The 13907-nt window shown below is 49.9% G+C and overlaps 13 non-coding genes and 3 pseudogenes across 13 annotated transcripts; 12 read left to right on the forward strand and 4 right to left on the reverse strand.

Moving 5' to 3' along the window:
* The first annotated feature begins 549 nt into the window (after window positions 1-549).
* Window positions 550-713, forward strand: LOC135048666 (U1 spliceosomal RNA). Its single transcript, XR_010240484.1, has one exon. It is a non-coding gene; the product is annotated as a U1 spliceosomal RNA (small nuclear RNA).
* A 152-nt stretch (window positions 714-865) lies between these two features.
* Window positions 866-1028, forward strand: LOC135048598 (U1 spliceosomal RNA). Its single transcript, XR_010240430.1, has one exon. It is a non-coding gene; the product is annotated as a U1 spliceosomal RNA (small nuclear RNA).
* Window positions 1029-1701: 673 nt separating this feature from the next.
* On the forward strand, window positions 1702-1865 carry LOC135048559 (U1 spliceosomal RNA). The gene has a single exon (XR_010240406.1). It is a non-coding gene; the product is annotated as a U1 spliceosomal RNA (small nuclear RNA).
* Window positions 1866-2017: 152 nt separating this feature from the next.
* On the forward strand, window positions 2018-2153 carry LOC135048587 (U1 spliceosomal RNA; annotated as a pseudogene).
* Window positions 2154-2854: 701 nt separating this feature from the next.
* Window positions 2855-3018, forward strand: LOC135048681 (U1 spliceosomal RNA). The gene has a single exon (XR_010240499.1). It is a non-coding gene; the product is annotated as a U1 spliceosomal RNA (small nuclear RNA).
* A 152-nt stretch (window positions 3019-3170) lies between these two features.
* On the forward strand, window positions 3171-3333 carry LOC135048566 (U1 spliceosomal RNA). The gene has a single exon (XR_010240409.1). It is a non-coding gene; the product is annotated as a U1 spliceosomal RNA (small nuclear RNA).
* Window positions 3334-4007: 674 nt separating this feature from the next.
* On the forward strand, window positions 4008-4171 carry LOC135048534 (U1 spliceosomal RNA). Its single transcript, XR_010240382.1, has one exon. It is a non-coding gene; the product is annotated as a U1 spliceosomal RNA (small nuclear RNA).
* A 152-nt stretch (window positions 4172-4323) lies between these two features.
* Window positions 4324-4486, forward strand: LOC135048590 (U1 spliceosomal RNA). Its single transcript, XR_010240423.1, has one exon. It is a non-coding gene; the product is annotated as a U1 spliceosomal RNA (small nuclear RNA).
* Window positions 4487-5160: 674 nt separating this feature from the next.
* On the forward strand, window positions 5161-5324 carry LOC135048667 (U1 spliceosomal RNA). Its single transcript, XR_010240485.1, has one exon. It is a non-coding gene; the product is annotated as a U1 spliceosomal RNA (small nuclear RNA).
* A 152-nt stretch (window positions 5325-5476) lies between these two features.
* LOC135048556 (U1 spliceosomal RNA) lies at window positions 5477-5639 on the forward strand. Its single transcript, XR_010240403.1, has one exon. It is a non-coding gene; the product is annotated as a U1 spliceosomal RNA (small nuclear RNA).
* Window positions 5640-6313: 674 nt separating this feature from the next.
* Window positions 6314-6477, forward strand: LOC135048581 (U1 spliceosomal RNA). Its single transcript, XR_010240419.1, has one exon. It is a non-coding gene; the product is annotated as a U1 spliceosomal RNA (small nuclear RNA).
* Window positions 6478-6629: 152 nt separating this feature from the next.
* LOC135048576 (U1 spliceosomal RNA) lies at window positions 6630-6771 on the forward strand (annotated as a pseudogene).
* Window positions 6772-7620: 849 nt separating this feature from the next.
* LOC135048549 (U1 spliceosomal RNA) lies at window positions 7621-7783 on the reverse strand. Its single transcript, XR_010240397.1, has one exon. It is a non-coding gene; the product is annotated as a U1 spliceosomal RNA (small nuclear RNA).
* A 152-nt stretch (window positions 7784-7935) lies between these two features.
* On the reverse strand, window positions 7936-8099 carry LOC135048537 (U1 spliceosomal RNA). Its single transcript, XR_010240385.1, has one exon. It is a non-coding gene; the product is annotated as a U1 spliceosomal RNA (small nuclear RNA).
* A 698-nt stretch (window positions 8100-8797) lies between these two features.
* On the reverse strand, window positions 8798-8933 carry LOC135048614 (U1 spliceosomal RNA; annotated as a pseudogene).
* A 152-nt stretch (window positions 8934-9085) lies between these two features.
* On the reverse strand, window positions 9086-9249 carry LOC135048662 (U1 spliceosomal RNA). The gene has a single exon (XR_010240480.1). It is a non-coding gene; the product is annotated as a U1 spliceosomal RNA (small nuclear RNA).
* Window positions 9250-13907: the final 4658 nt, after the last annotated feature.

Here is a 13907-nt window from a genome sequence, read left to right on the forward strand (position 1 = left end):
CTTCCAATGCACAATGCAAACTACAGGTAGTGCTGCAGGGCCCACACCCTTTTACTTGCCTTACAGAGCAGCTCTGGAGCTGTTACAGTGCCCAGCTGCTGCAAGAAATCAGCTTGAATGCTTCAGGGGATGGGGCATGGCCAACATGAGCCCCACACCAAAGGAGGGTGGAGGTGTTTAATGCGAACTAGGGGTCATCCAAGCACCGCAAAAGGCCGCCATGCCCTGCACGCCCCTTTTCTCTTTTCATATGCAGATGAGGGTTGAAGCCAACTTTGACCCACTGCTTGGATGACATCACCGTATGCAAATCCGTCTTCTGCAGAACTTCCCCCAGGAATGCTTGCACTAGTTGTTGCATTTGGTTTGTTGTTTGGGGGTGCTTCAGTATTAGGCAGCCTTCTGCCCTCCCATGTTCATCTGAAAATATGTGTTCTCCCTGCAGTTGTTGTCCCCAGATGAGAGTTCCCTTGTGCTGCCTCAGTTGAATCTCCTTTACTTGACAGAGATGTGCATGAGCAGCGGCCCTCCCCAGCCCTATTCCAAATCATACTTATTTTGCATAGGAGATACCATGGTCATGAAGATTGTTCTCCCAGGGTGAGGTTCATTCATTGCATTTTGGGTATGCTGACCCCTGTGATTTCCCCAAATGTGGGAAACTTGACTGCATTATTTGTGGTAGTGGGGGACTGTGTTTGTGCTTTCCTCTGGTCAGCTCTGGTAAAAGTCAGATTTCTTTGTCTCAGATTTTCCTCTAGCCTTGTTCTTCTTTCGAGAGTTCCATTGTGCTGCCTCAGTTGGATCTCCTTCACTTTACAGGGGGGTACCCGAGCAGCGACCCTCCCCAGCTCTAGCCCAACTCCTACTTACCTGCCAGGTGAGATACTATGATCATGAAGGTGCTTCTCCCAGGGCAAGGCTCACCCATTGCACTCTGGAAGTGCTGCCCCTGCGATTTCCCCAAATGTGGGAAACTTGACTGCATAATTTGTGTTTCCCCTGGTCGGCTCTCGTATAATTCAGATCTATTTGTCTCAGGTCTCTCTCCAGCCTAGTTTGCTGTCTGTTTCCACTTCTCTTTTCTTCAGCCGCTCCCTTCTATACCCTTGTGCACTATCCTGACTTCTCCTCCCGTCTGCTTACTTTGTGCCTTCCAATGCACAATGCAAACTACAGGTAGTGCTGCAGGGCCCACACCCTTTTACTTGCCTTACATAGCAGCTCTGGAGCTGTTACAGTGCCCAGCTGCTGCAAGAAATCAGCTTTAATGCTTCAGGGGATGGGGCATGGCCAACATGAGCCCCACACCAAAGGAGGGGGGAGGTGTTTAATTCGAACTAGGGGTCATCCAAGCACTGCAAAAGGCCGCCATGCCCTGCATGCCCCTTTTCTCTTTTCATATGCAGATGAGGGTTCCAGTCAACTTGGCCCACTGCTTGGATAACATCACCGTATGCAAATCCGTCTGCTGCAGACCTTCCCCCAGGAGTGCTTGTACTAGTTGTTGCATATGGTTTGATATTTGATGGTGCTTCAGTATTAGGCAGCCTTCCGCCCTCCCATGTTCATCTGAAAAGATGTGGTCTCCCTGCAGTTGTTGTCCCCAGATGAGAGTTCACTTGTGCTGCCTCAATTGAATCTCCTTTACTTGACAGAGATGTGCCTGAGCAGCGGCCCTCACCAGCCCTATCCCAAATCATACTTATTTTGCATAGGAGATACCATGGTCATGAAGATTGTTCTCCCAGGGTGAGGTTCATTCATTGCATTCTGGGTATGCTGACCCCTGTGATTTTCCCAAATGTGGGAAACTCGACTGCATTATTTGTGGTAGTGGGGGACTGTGTTTGTGCTTTCCTCTGGTCAGCTCTGGTTAAAGTCAGATTTCTTTGTCTCAGATCTTCCTCTAGCCTTGTTCTTCTTTCGAGAGTTCCCTGGTGCTGCCTCAGTTGGATCTCCTTCACTTCACAGGGGGGAACCCGAGCAGCGACCCTCCCCAGCTCTAGCCCAACTCCTACTTACCTGCCAGGTGAGATACTATGATCATGAAGGTGCTTCTCCCAGGGCAAGGCTCAACCATTGCACTCTGGGTGTGCTGCTCCTGCGATTTCCCCAAATGTGGGAAACTTGACTGCATAATTTGTGTTTCCCCTCGTCGGCTCTCGTATAATTCAGATCTCTTTGTCTCAGGTCTCTCTCCAGCCTAGTTAGCTGTCTGTTTCCACTTCTCTTTTCTTCAGCCGCTCCCTTCTATACCCTTGTGCACTATCCTGACTTCTCCTCCCGTCTGCTTACTTTGTGCCTTCCAATGCACAATGCAAACTACAGGTAGTGCTGCAGGGCCCACACCCTTTTACTTGCCTTACAGAGCAGCTCTGGAGCTGTTACAGTGCCCAGCTGCTGCAAGAAATCAGCTTGAATGCTTCAGGGGCTGGGGCATAGCCAACATGAGCCCCACACCAAAGGAGGGTGGAGGTGTTTAATGCAAACTAGGGGTCAGCCAAGCGCCGCAAAAGGCCACCATGCCCTGCATGCCCCTTTTCTCTTTTCATATGCAGACGAGGGTTGAAGCCAACTTTGACCCACTGCTTGGATGACATCACCATATGCAAATCCATCTGCGGCAGGCCATCCCCCAGGAATGCTTGCACTAGTTGTTGCATTTGGTTTGTTGTTTGGGGGTGCTTCAGTATTAGGCAGCCTTCTGCCCTCCCATGTTCATCTGAAAATATATGTTCTCCCTGCAGTTGTTGTCCCAAGATGAGAGTTCCCTTGTGCTGCCTCAGTTGAATCTCCTTTACTTGACAGAGATGTGCATGAGCAGCGGCCCTCCCCAGCCCTATTCCAAATCATACTTATTTTGCATAGGAGATACCATGGTCATGAAGATTTTTCTCCCAGGGTGAGGTTCATTCATTGCATTTTGGGTATGCTGACCCCTGTGATTTCCCCAAATGTGGGAAACTCGACTGCATTATTTGTGGTAGTGGGAGACTGTGTTTGTGCATTCCTCTGGTCAGCTCTGGTAAAAGTCAGATTTCTTTGTCTCAGATTTTCCTTTAGCCTTGTTCTTCTTTCGAGAGTTCCCTTGTGCTGCCTCAGTTGGATCTCCTTCACTTTACAGGGGGGTACCCGAGCAGCGACCCTCCCCAGCTCTAGCCCAACTCCTACTTACCTGCCAGGTGAGATACTATGATCATGAAGGTGCTTCTCCCAGGGCAAGGCTCACCCATTGTACTCTGGGTGTGCTGCTCCTGCGATTTCCCCAAATGTGGGAAACTTGACTGCATAATTTGTGTTTCCCCTGGTCGGCTCTCGTATAATTCAGATCTCTTTGTCTCAGGTCTCTCTCCAGCCTAGTTTGCTGTCTGTTTCCACTTCTCTTTTCTTCAGCCGCTCCCTTCTATACCCTTGTGCACTATCCTGACTTCTCCTCCCGTCTGCTTACTTTGTGCCTTCCAATGCACAATGCAAACTACAGGTAGTGCTGCAGGGCCCACACCCTTTTACTTGCCTTACAGAGCAGCTCTGGAGCTGTTACAGTGCCCAGCTGCTGCAAGAAATCAGCTTGTATGCTTCAGGGGCTGGGGCATAGCCAACATGAGCCCCACACCGAAGGAGGGTGGAGGTGTTTAATGCAAACTAGGGGTCAGACAAGCGCCGCAAAAGGCCACCATGCCCTGCACGCCCCTTTTCTGTTTTCATATGCAGACGAGGGATGAAGCCAACTTTGACCCACTGCTTGGATGACATTACCATATGCAAATCCGTCTTCTGCAGAACTTCCCCCAGGAATGCTTGCACTAGTTGTTGCATTTGGTTTGTTGTTTGGGGGTGCTTCAGTATTAGGCAGCCTTCTGCCCTCCCATGTTCATCTGAAAATATGTGTTCTCCCTGCAGTTGTTGTCCCCAGATGAGAGTTACCTTGTGCTGCCTCAGTTGAATCTCCTTTACTTGACAGAGATGTGCCTGAGCAGCGGCCCTCCCCAGCTCTATCCCAAATCATACTTATTTTGCATAGGAGATACCATGGTCATGAAGATTATTCTCCCAGGGTGAGGTTCATTCATTGCATTCTGGGTATGCTGACCCCTGTGATTTCCCCAAATGTGGGAAACTTGACTGCTTTATTTGTGGTAGTGGGGGACTGTGTTTGTGTTTTCCTCTGGTCAGCTCTGGTAAAAGTCAGATTTCTTTGTTTCAGATCTTCCTCTAGCCTTGTTCTTCTTTCGAGAGTTCCCTTGTGCTGCCTCAGTTGGATCTCCTTCACTTGACAGGGGGGTGCCCAAGCAGAGACCCTCCCCAGCTCTAGCCCAACTCCTACTTACCTGCCAGGTGAGATACTATGATCATGAAGGTGCTTCTCCCAGGGCAAAGCTCACCCATTGCACTCTGGGTGTGCTGCCCCTGCGATTTCCCCAAATGTGGGAAACTTAACTGCATAATTTGTGTTTCCCCTGGTCGGCTCTCGTATAATTCAGATCTCTTTGTCTCAGGTCTCTCTCCAACCTAGTTTGCTGTCTGTTTCCACTTCTCTTTTCTTCAGCCGCTCCCTTCTATACCCTTGTGCACTATCCTGACTTCTCCTCCCGTCTGCTTACTTTGTGCCTTCCAATGCACAATGCAAACTACAGGTAGTGCTGCAGGGCCCACACCCTTTTACTTGCCTTACAGAGCAGCTCTGGAGATGTTACAGTGCCCAGCTGCTGCAAGAAATCTGCTTGAATGCTTCAGGGGATGGGGCATGGCCAACATGAGCCCCACACCAAAGGAGGGTGGAGGTGTTTAATGCGAACTAGGGGTCATCCAAGCACCGCAAAAGGCCGCCATGCCCTGCACGCTCCTTTTCTCTTTTCATATGCAGATGAGGGTTGAAGCCAACTTTGACCCACTGCTTGGATGACATCACTGTATGCAAATCCGTCTTCTGCAGAACTTCCCCCAGGAATGCTTGCACTAGTTGTTGCATTTGGTTTGTTGTTTGGGGGTGCTTCAGTATTAGGCAGCCTTCTGCCCTCCCATGTTCATCTGAAAATATGTGTTCTCCCTGCAGTTGTTGTCCCCAGATGAGAGTTCCCTTGTGCTGCCTCAGTTGAATCTCCTTTACTTGACAGAGATGTGCATGAGCAGCGGCCCTCCCCAGCCCTATTCCAAATCATACTTATTTTGCATAGGAGATACCATGGTCATGAAGATTGTTCTCCCAGGGTGAGGTTCATTCATTGCATTTTGGGTATGCTGACCCCTGTGATTTCCCCAAATGTGGGAAACTTGACTGCATTATTTGTGGTAGTGGGGGACTGTGTTTGTGCTTTCCTCTGGTCAGCTCTGGTAAAAGTCAGATTTCTTTGTCTCAGATTTTCCTCTAGCCTTGTTCTTCTTTCGAGAGTTCCCTTGTGCTGCCTCAGTTGGATCTCCTTCAGTTTACAGGGGGGTACCCGAGCAGCGATCCTCCCCAGCTCTAGCCCAACTCCTACTTACCTGCCAGGTGAGATACTATGATCATGAAGGTGCTTCTCCCAGGGCAAGGCTCACCCATTGCACTCTGGGTGTGCTGCTCCTGCGATTTCCCCAAATGTGGGAAACTTGACTGCATAATTTGTGTTTCCCCTGGTCGGCTCTCGTATAATTCAGATCTCTTTGTCTCAGGTCTCTCTCCAGCCTAGTTTGCTGTCTGTTTCCACTTCTCTTTTCTTGAGCCGCTCCCTTCTATGCCCTTGCGCACTATCCTGACTTCTCCTCCTGTCCGCTTACTTTGTGCCTTCCAACGCACAATGCGAACTACAGGTAGTGCTGCAGGGCCCACACCCTTTTACTTGCCTTACAGAGCAGCTCTGGAGCTGTTACAGTGCCCAGCTGCTGCAAGAAATCAGCTTGAATGCTTCAGGGGCTGGGGCATGGCCAACATGAGCCCCACACCAAAGGAGGGTGGAGGTGTTTAATGCAAACTAGGGGTCAGCCAAGCGCCGCAAAAGGCCACCATGCCCTGCACGCCCCTTTTCTCTTTTCATATGCAGACGAGGGTTGAAGCCAACTTTGACCCACTGCTTGGATGACATCACCATATGCAAATCCATCTGCGGCAGGCCTTCCCCCAGGAATGCTTGCACTAGTTGTTGCATTTGGTTTGTTGTTTGGGGGTGCTTCAGTATTAGGCAGCCTTCTGCCCTCCCATGTTCATCTGAAAATATATGTTCTCCCTGCAGTTGTTGTCCCCAGATGAGAGTTCCCTTGTGCTGCCTCAGTTGAATCTCCTTTACTTGACAGAGATGTGCATGAGCAGCGGCCCTCCCCAGCCCTATTCCAAATCATACTTATTTTGCATAGGAGATACCATGGTCATGAAGATTTTTCTCCCAGGGTGAGGTTCATTCATTGCATTTTGGGTATGCTGACCCCTGTGATTTCCCCAAATGTGGGAAACTCAACTGCATTATTTGTGGTAGTGGGGGACTGTGTTTGTGCTTTCCTCTGGTCAGCTCTAGTAAAAGTCAGATTTCTTTGTCTCAGATTTTCCTCTAGCCTTGTTCTTCTTTCGAGAGTTCCCTTGTGCTGCCTTAGTTGGATCTCCTTCACTTTACAGGGGGGTACCCGAGCAGCGACCCTCCCCAGCTCTAGCCCAACTCCTACTTACCTGCCAGGTGAGATACTATGATCATGAAGGTGCTTCTCCCAGGGCAAGGCTCACCCATTGTACTCTGGGTGTGCTGCTCCTGCGATTTCCCCAAATGTGGGAAACTTGACTGCATAATTTGTGTTTCCCCTGGTCGGCTCTCGTATAATTGAGATCTCTTTGTCTCAGGTCTCTCTCCAGCCTAGTTTGCTGTCTGTTTCCACTTCTCTTTTCTTCAGCCGCTCCCTTCTATACCCTTGTGCACTATCCTGACTTCTCCTCCCGTCTGCTTACTTTGTGCCTTCCAATGCACAATGCAAACTACAGGTAGTGCTTCAGGGCCCACACCCTTTTACTTGCCTTACAGAGCAGCTCTGGAGCTGTTACAGTGCCCAGCTGCTGCAAGAAATCAGCTTGAATGCTTCAGGGGCTGGGGCATAGCCAACATCAGCCCCACACCGAAGGAGGGTGGAGGTGTTTAATGCAAACTAGGGGTCAGTCAAGCGCCGCAAAAGGCCACCATGCCCTGCACGCCCCTTTTCTGTTTTCATATGCAGACGAGGGTTGAAGCCAACTTTGACCCACTGCTTGGATGACATCACCATATGCAAATCCATCTGCGGCAGGCCTTCCCCAAGGAATGCTTGCACTAGTTGTTGCATTTGGTTTGTTGTTTGGGGGTGCTTCAGTATTAGGCAGCCTTCTGCTGCACCCTGCTTTGGTGTGGGGCTCATGTTGGCCATGCCCCATCCCCTGAAGCATTCAAGCAGATTTCTTGCAGCAGCTGGGCACTGTAACAGCTCCAGAGCTGCTCTGTAAGGCAAGTAAAAGGGTGTGGGCCCTGCAGCACTACCTGTAGTTTGCATTGTGCATTGGAAGGCACAAAGTAAGCAGACGGGAGGAGAAGTCAGGATAGTGCACAAGGGTATAGAAGGGAGCGGCTGAAGAAAAGAGAAGTGGAAACAGACAGCAAACTAGGCTGGAGAGAGACCTGAGACAAAGAGATCTGAATTATACGAGAGCCGACCAGGGGAAACACAAATTATGCAGTCAAGTTTCCCACATTTGGGGAAATCGCAGGGGCAGCACACCCAGAGTGCAATGGGTGAGCCTTGCCCTGGGAGAAGCACCTTCATGATCATAGTATCTCACCTGGCAGGTAAGTAGGAGTTGGGCTAGAGCTGGGGAGGGTCGCTGCTCGGGTTCCCCCCTGTGAAGTGAAGGAGATCCAACTGAGGCAGCACCAGGGAACTCTCGAAAGAAGAACAAGGCTAGAGGAAGATCTGAGACAAAGAAATCTGACTTTTACCAGAGCTGACCAGAGGAAAGCACAAACACAGTCTCCCGCTACCACAAATAATGCAGTCAAGTTTCCCACATTTGGGGAAATCACAGGGGTCAGCATACCCAAAATGCAATGAATGAACCTCACCCTGGGAGAAAAATCTTCATGACCATGGTATCTCCTATGCAAAATAAGTATGATTTGGAATAGGGCTGGGGAGGGCCGCTGCTCAGGCACATCTCTGTCAAGTAAAGGAGATTCAACTGAGGCAGCACAAGGGAACTCTCATCTTGGGACAACAACTGCAGGGAGAACATATATTTTCAGATGAACATGTGAGGGCAGAAGGCTGCCTAATACTGAAGCACCCCCAAACAACAAACCAAATGCAACAACTAGTGCAAGCATTCCTGGGGGAAGGCCTGCAGCAGATGGATTTGCATATGGTGATGTCATCCAAGCAGTGGGTCAAAGTTGGCTTCAACCCTCGTCTGCATATGAAAAGAGAAAAGGGGCGTGCAGGGCATGGCGGCCTTTTGCAGCGCTTGGATGACCCCTAGTTTGCATTACACACCTCCTCCCTCCTTCGGTGTGGGGCTCATGTTGGCTATGCCCCAGCCCCTGAAGCATTCAAGCTGATTTCTTGCAGCAGCTGGGCACTGTAACTGCTCCAGAGCTACTCTGTAAGGCAAGTAAAAGGGTGTGGGCCCTGCAGCACTACCTGTAGTTCGCATTGTGCGTTGGAAGGCACGAAGTAAGCAGACGGCAGAAGTCAGGATAGTGCGCAAGGGCATAGAAGGGAGCGGCTCAAGAAAAGAGAAGTGGAAACAGACAGCAAACTAGGCTGGAGAGAGACCTGAGACAAAGAGATCTGAATTATACGAGAGCCGACGAGGGGAAACACAAATAATGGAGTCAAGTTTCCCACATTTGGGGAAATCGCAGGAGCAGCACACCCAGAGTGCAATGGTTGAGCCTTGCCCTGGGAGAAGCACCTTCATGATCATAGTATCTCACCTGGCAGGTAAGTAGGAGTTGGGCTAGAGCTGGGGAGAGTCGCTGCTCGGATTCCCCCCTGTGAAGTGAAGGAGATCCAACTGATGCAGCACCAGGGAACTCTCGAAAGAAGAACAAGGCTAGAGGAAGATCTGAGACAAAGAAATCTGACTTTTACCAGAGCTGACCAGAGGAAAGCACAAACACAGTCCCCCACTACCACAAATAATGCAGTCGAGTTTCCCACATTTGGGAAAATCACAGGGGCCAGCATACCCAGAATGCAATGAATGAACCTCACCCTGGGAGAACAATCTTCATGACCATGGTATCTCCTATGCAAAATAAGTATGATTTGGGATAGGGCTGATGAGGGCCGCTGCTCAGGCACATCTCTGTCAAGTAAAGGAGATTCAACTGAGGCAGCACAAGGGAACTCTCATCTGGGGACAACAACTGCAGGGAGACGACATCTTTTCAGATGAACATGGGAGGGCGGAAGGCTGCCTAATACTGAAGCACCATCAAATATCAAACCATGGCCCTCATTCCGAGTTGATCGCTCGCAATGCGATTTTAGCAGAGTTACACACGCTAAGCCGCCGCCTACTGGGAGTGAATCTTAGCTTATTGCGATTACAAACTACTTAGCAGTTTCAGAGTAGCTTCAGACTTACTCGGCATCTGCGATCAGTTCAGTGCTTGTCGTTCCTGGTTTGACGTCACAAACACTCCCAGAGTTCGCCCAGACACTCCCCCGTTTCTCCGGCCACTCCTGCGTTTTTTCCGGAAACTGTAGCGTTTTTTCCCACACGCCCATAAAACGGCCTGTTTCCGCCCAGTAACACCCATTTCCTGTCAATCACATTACGATCGCCGGAGCGAAGAAAAAGCCGTGAGTAAAAATACTTTCTTCATTGTAAAATTACTTGGCGCAGTCGCAGTGCGAATATTGCGCATGCGTACTAAGCAGAATTTCACTGCGATGCGATGAAATTTACAGAGCGAACGACTCGGAATGAGGGCCCATATGCAACAACTAGTACAAGCACTCCTGGGGGAAGGTCTGCAGCAGACGGATTTGCATACGGTGATGTTATCCAAGCAGTGGGCCAAAGTTGACTGGAACCCTCATCTGCATATGAAAAGAGAAAAGGGGCATGCAGGGCATGGCGGCCTTTTGCAGTGCTTGGATGACCCCTAGTTCGCATTAAACACCCCCACCCTCCTTTGGTGTGGGGCTCATGTTGGCCATGCCCCATCCCCTGATGCATTCAAGCTGATTTCTTGCAGCAGCTGGGCACTGTAACAGCTCCAGAGCTGTTCTGTAAGGCAAGTAAAAGGGTGTGGGCCCTGCAGCACCACCTGTTGTTCGCATTGTGCGTTGGAAGGCACAAATTAAGCAGACGGGAGGAGAAGTCAGGATAGTGCGCAAGGGCATTCTTTTCTCTTAGTCCGGGGGCAAGGCTTCAAAATGGGGTCTGCAACGGAGGAGACACAGGGGGCGTGGTCACTAGAGATGAGCGCCGGAAATTTTTCGGGTTTTGTGTTTTGGTTTTGGGTTCGGTTCCGCGGCCGTGTTTTGGGTTCGACCGCGTTTTGGCAAAACCTCACCGAATTTTTTTTGTCGGATTCGGGTGTGTTTTGGATTCGGGTGTTTTTTTCCAAAAAACCTAAAAAACAGCTTAAATCATAGAATTTGGCGGTCATTTTGATCCCAAAGTATTATTAACCTCAAAAACCATAATTTCCACTCATTTTCAGTCTATTCTGAATACCTCACACCTCACAATATTATTTTTAGTCCTAAAATTTGCACCGAGGTCGCTGTGTGAGTAAGATAAGCGACCCTAGTGGCCGACACAAACACCGGGCCCATCTAGGAGTGGCACTGCAGTGTCACGCAGGATGGCCCTTCCAAAAAACCCTCCCCAAACAGCACATGACGCAAAGAAAAAAAGAGGCGCAATGAGGTAGCTGTGTGAGTAAGATTAGCGACCCTAGTGGCCGACACAAACACCGGGCCCATCTAGGAGTGGCACTGCAGTGTCACGCAGGATGTCCCTTCCAAAAAACCCTCCCCAAACAGCACATGACGCAAAGAAAAAAAGAGGCGCAATGAGGTAGCTGTGTGAGTAAGATAAGCGACCCTAGTGGCCGACACAAACACCGGGCACATCTAGGAGTGGCACTGCAGTGTCACGCAGGATGTCCCTTCCAAAAAACCCTCCCCAAACAGCACATGACGCAAAGAAAAAGAAAAGAAAAAAGAGGTGCAAGATGGAATTGTCCTTGGGCCCTCCCACCCACCCTTATGTTGTATAAACAGGACATGCACACTTTAACCAACCCATCATTTCAGTGACAGGGTCTGCCACACGACTGTGACTGATATGACGGGTTGGTTTGGACCCCCACCAAAAAAGAAGCAATTAATCTCTCCTTGCACAAACTGGCTCTACAGAGGCAAGATGTCCACCTCATCATCATCCTCCGATATATCACCGTGTACATCCCCCTCCTCACAGATTATCAATTTGTCCCCACTGGAATCCACCATCTCAGCTCCCTGTGTACTTTGTGGAGGCAATTGCTGCTGGTCAATGTCTCCACGGAGGAATTGATTATAATTCATTTTAATGAACATCATCTTCTCCACATTTTCTGGATGTAACCTCGTACGCCGATTGCTGACAAGGTGAGCGGCGGCACTAAACACTCTTTCGGAGTACACACTTGTGGGAGGGCAACTTAGGTAGAATAAAGCCAGTTTGTGCAAGGGCCTCCAAATTGCCTCTTTTTCCGGCCAGTATAAGTACGGACTGTGTGACGTGCCTACTTGGATGCGGTCACTCATATAATCCTCCACCATTCTTTCAATGGGGAGAGAATCATATGCAGTGACAGTAGACGACATGTCCGTAATCGTTGTCAGGTCCTTCAGTCCGGACCAGATGTCAGCATCAGCAGTCGCTCCAGACTGCCCTGCATCACCGCCAGCGGGTGGGCTCGGAATTCTGAGCCTTTTCCTCGCACCCCCAGTTGCGGGAGAATGTGAAGGAGGAGATGTTGTTGACAGGTCGCGTTCCGCTTGACTTGACAATTTACTCGCCAGCAGGTGTTTGAACCCCAGCAGACTTGTGTCTGCCGGAAAGAGAGATCCAAGGTAGGCTTTAAATCTAGGATCGAGCACGGTGGCCAAAATGTAGTGCTCTGATTTCAACAGATTGACCACCCGTGAATCCTTGCTAAGCGAATTAAGGGCTCCATCCACAAGTCCCACATGCCTAGCGGAATCGCTCCGTGTTAGCTCCTCCTTCAATGTCTCCAGCTTCTTCTGCAAAAGCCTGATGAGGGGAATGACCTGACTCAGGCTGGCAGTGTATGAACTGACTTCACGTGTGGCAAGTTCAAAGGGCATCAGAACCTTGCACAACGTTGAAATCATTCTCCACTGCGCTTGAGACAGGTGCATCCCACCTCCTATATCGTGCTCAATTGTATAGGCTTGAATGGCCTTTTGCTGCTCCTCCAACCTCTGAAGCATATACAGGGTTGAATTCCACCTCGTTACCACTTCTTGCTTCAGATGATGGCAGGGCAGGTTCAGTAGTTTTTGGTGGTGCTCCAGTTTTCTGTACGTGGTGCCTGTACGCCGAAAGTGTCCCGCAATTCTTCTGGCCACCGACAGCATCTCTTGCACGCCCCTGTCGTTTTTTAAAAAATTCTGCACCACCAAATTCAAGGTATGTGCAAAACATGGGACGTGCTGGAATTGGCCCAGATTTAATGCACACACAATATTGCTGGCGTTGTCCGATGCCACAAATCCACAGGAGAGTCCAATTGGGGTAAGCCATTCCGCGATGATCTTCCTCAGTTGCCGTAAGAGGTTTTCAGCTGTGTGCGTATTCTGGAAACCGGTGATACAAAGCGTAGCCTGCCTAGGAAAGAGTTGGCGTTTGCGAGATGCTGCTACTGGTGCCGCTGCTGCTGTTCTTGCGGCGGGAGTCCATACATCTACCCAGTGGGCTGTCACAGTCATATAGTCCTGACCCTGCCCTGCTCCACTTGTCCACATGTCCGTGGTTAAGTGGACATTGGGTACAACTGCATTTTTTAGGACACTGGTGAGTCTTTTTCTGACGTCCGTGTACATTCTCGGTATCGCCTGCATAGAGAAGTGGAACCTAGATGGTATTTGGTAACGGGGGCACACTACCTCAAGAAATTGTCTAGTTCCCTGTGAACTAACGGCGGATACCGGACGCACGTCTAAAACCAACATAGTTGTCAAGGCCTCAGTTATCCGCTTTGCAACAGGATGACTGCTGTGATATTTCATCTTCCTCGCAAAGGACTGTTGGACAGTCAATTGCTTGGTGGAAGTAGTAAAAGTGTGCTTACGACTTCCCTTCTGGGATGACCATCGACTCCCAGCAGCAACAACAGCAGCGCCAGCAGCAGTAGGCGTTACACGCAAGGATGCATCGGAGGAATCCCAGGCAGGAGAGGACTCGTCAGAATTGCCAGTGACATTGCCTGCAGGACTATTGGCATTCCTGGGGAAGGAGGAAATTGACACTGAGGGAGTTGGTGGGTGGTTTGCGTGAGCTTGGTTACAAGAGGAAGGGATTTACTGGTCAGTGGACTGCTTCCGCTGTCACCCAAAGTTTTTGAACTTGTCACTGACTTATTATGAATGCGCTGCAGGTGACGTATAAGGGAGGATGTTCCGAGGTGGTTAACGTCCTTACCCCTACTTATTACAGCTTGACAAAGGGAACACACGGCTTGACACCTGTTGTCCGCATTTCTGGTGAAATACTTTCACACCGAAGAGCTGATTTTTTTGGTATTTTCACCAGGCATGTCAACGGCCATATTCCTACCACGGACAACAGGTGTCTCCCCGGGTGCCTGACTTAAACAAACCACCTCACCATCAGAATCCTCCTGGTCAATTTCCTCCCCAGCGCCAGCAACACCCATATCCTCCTCATCCTGGTG

Source organism: Pseudophryne corroboree, unplaced genomic scaffold (assembly GCF_028390025.1).
Source record: "Pseudophryne corroboree isolate aPseCor3 unplaced genomic scaffold, aPseCor3.hap2 scaffold_980, whole genome shotgun sequence".
Taxonomy (NCBI): domain Eukaryota; kingdom Metazoa; phylum Chordata; class Amphibia; order Anura; family Myobatrachidae; genus Pseudophryne; species Pseudophryne corroboree.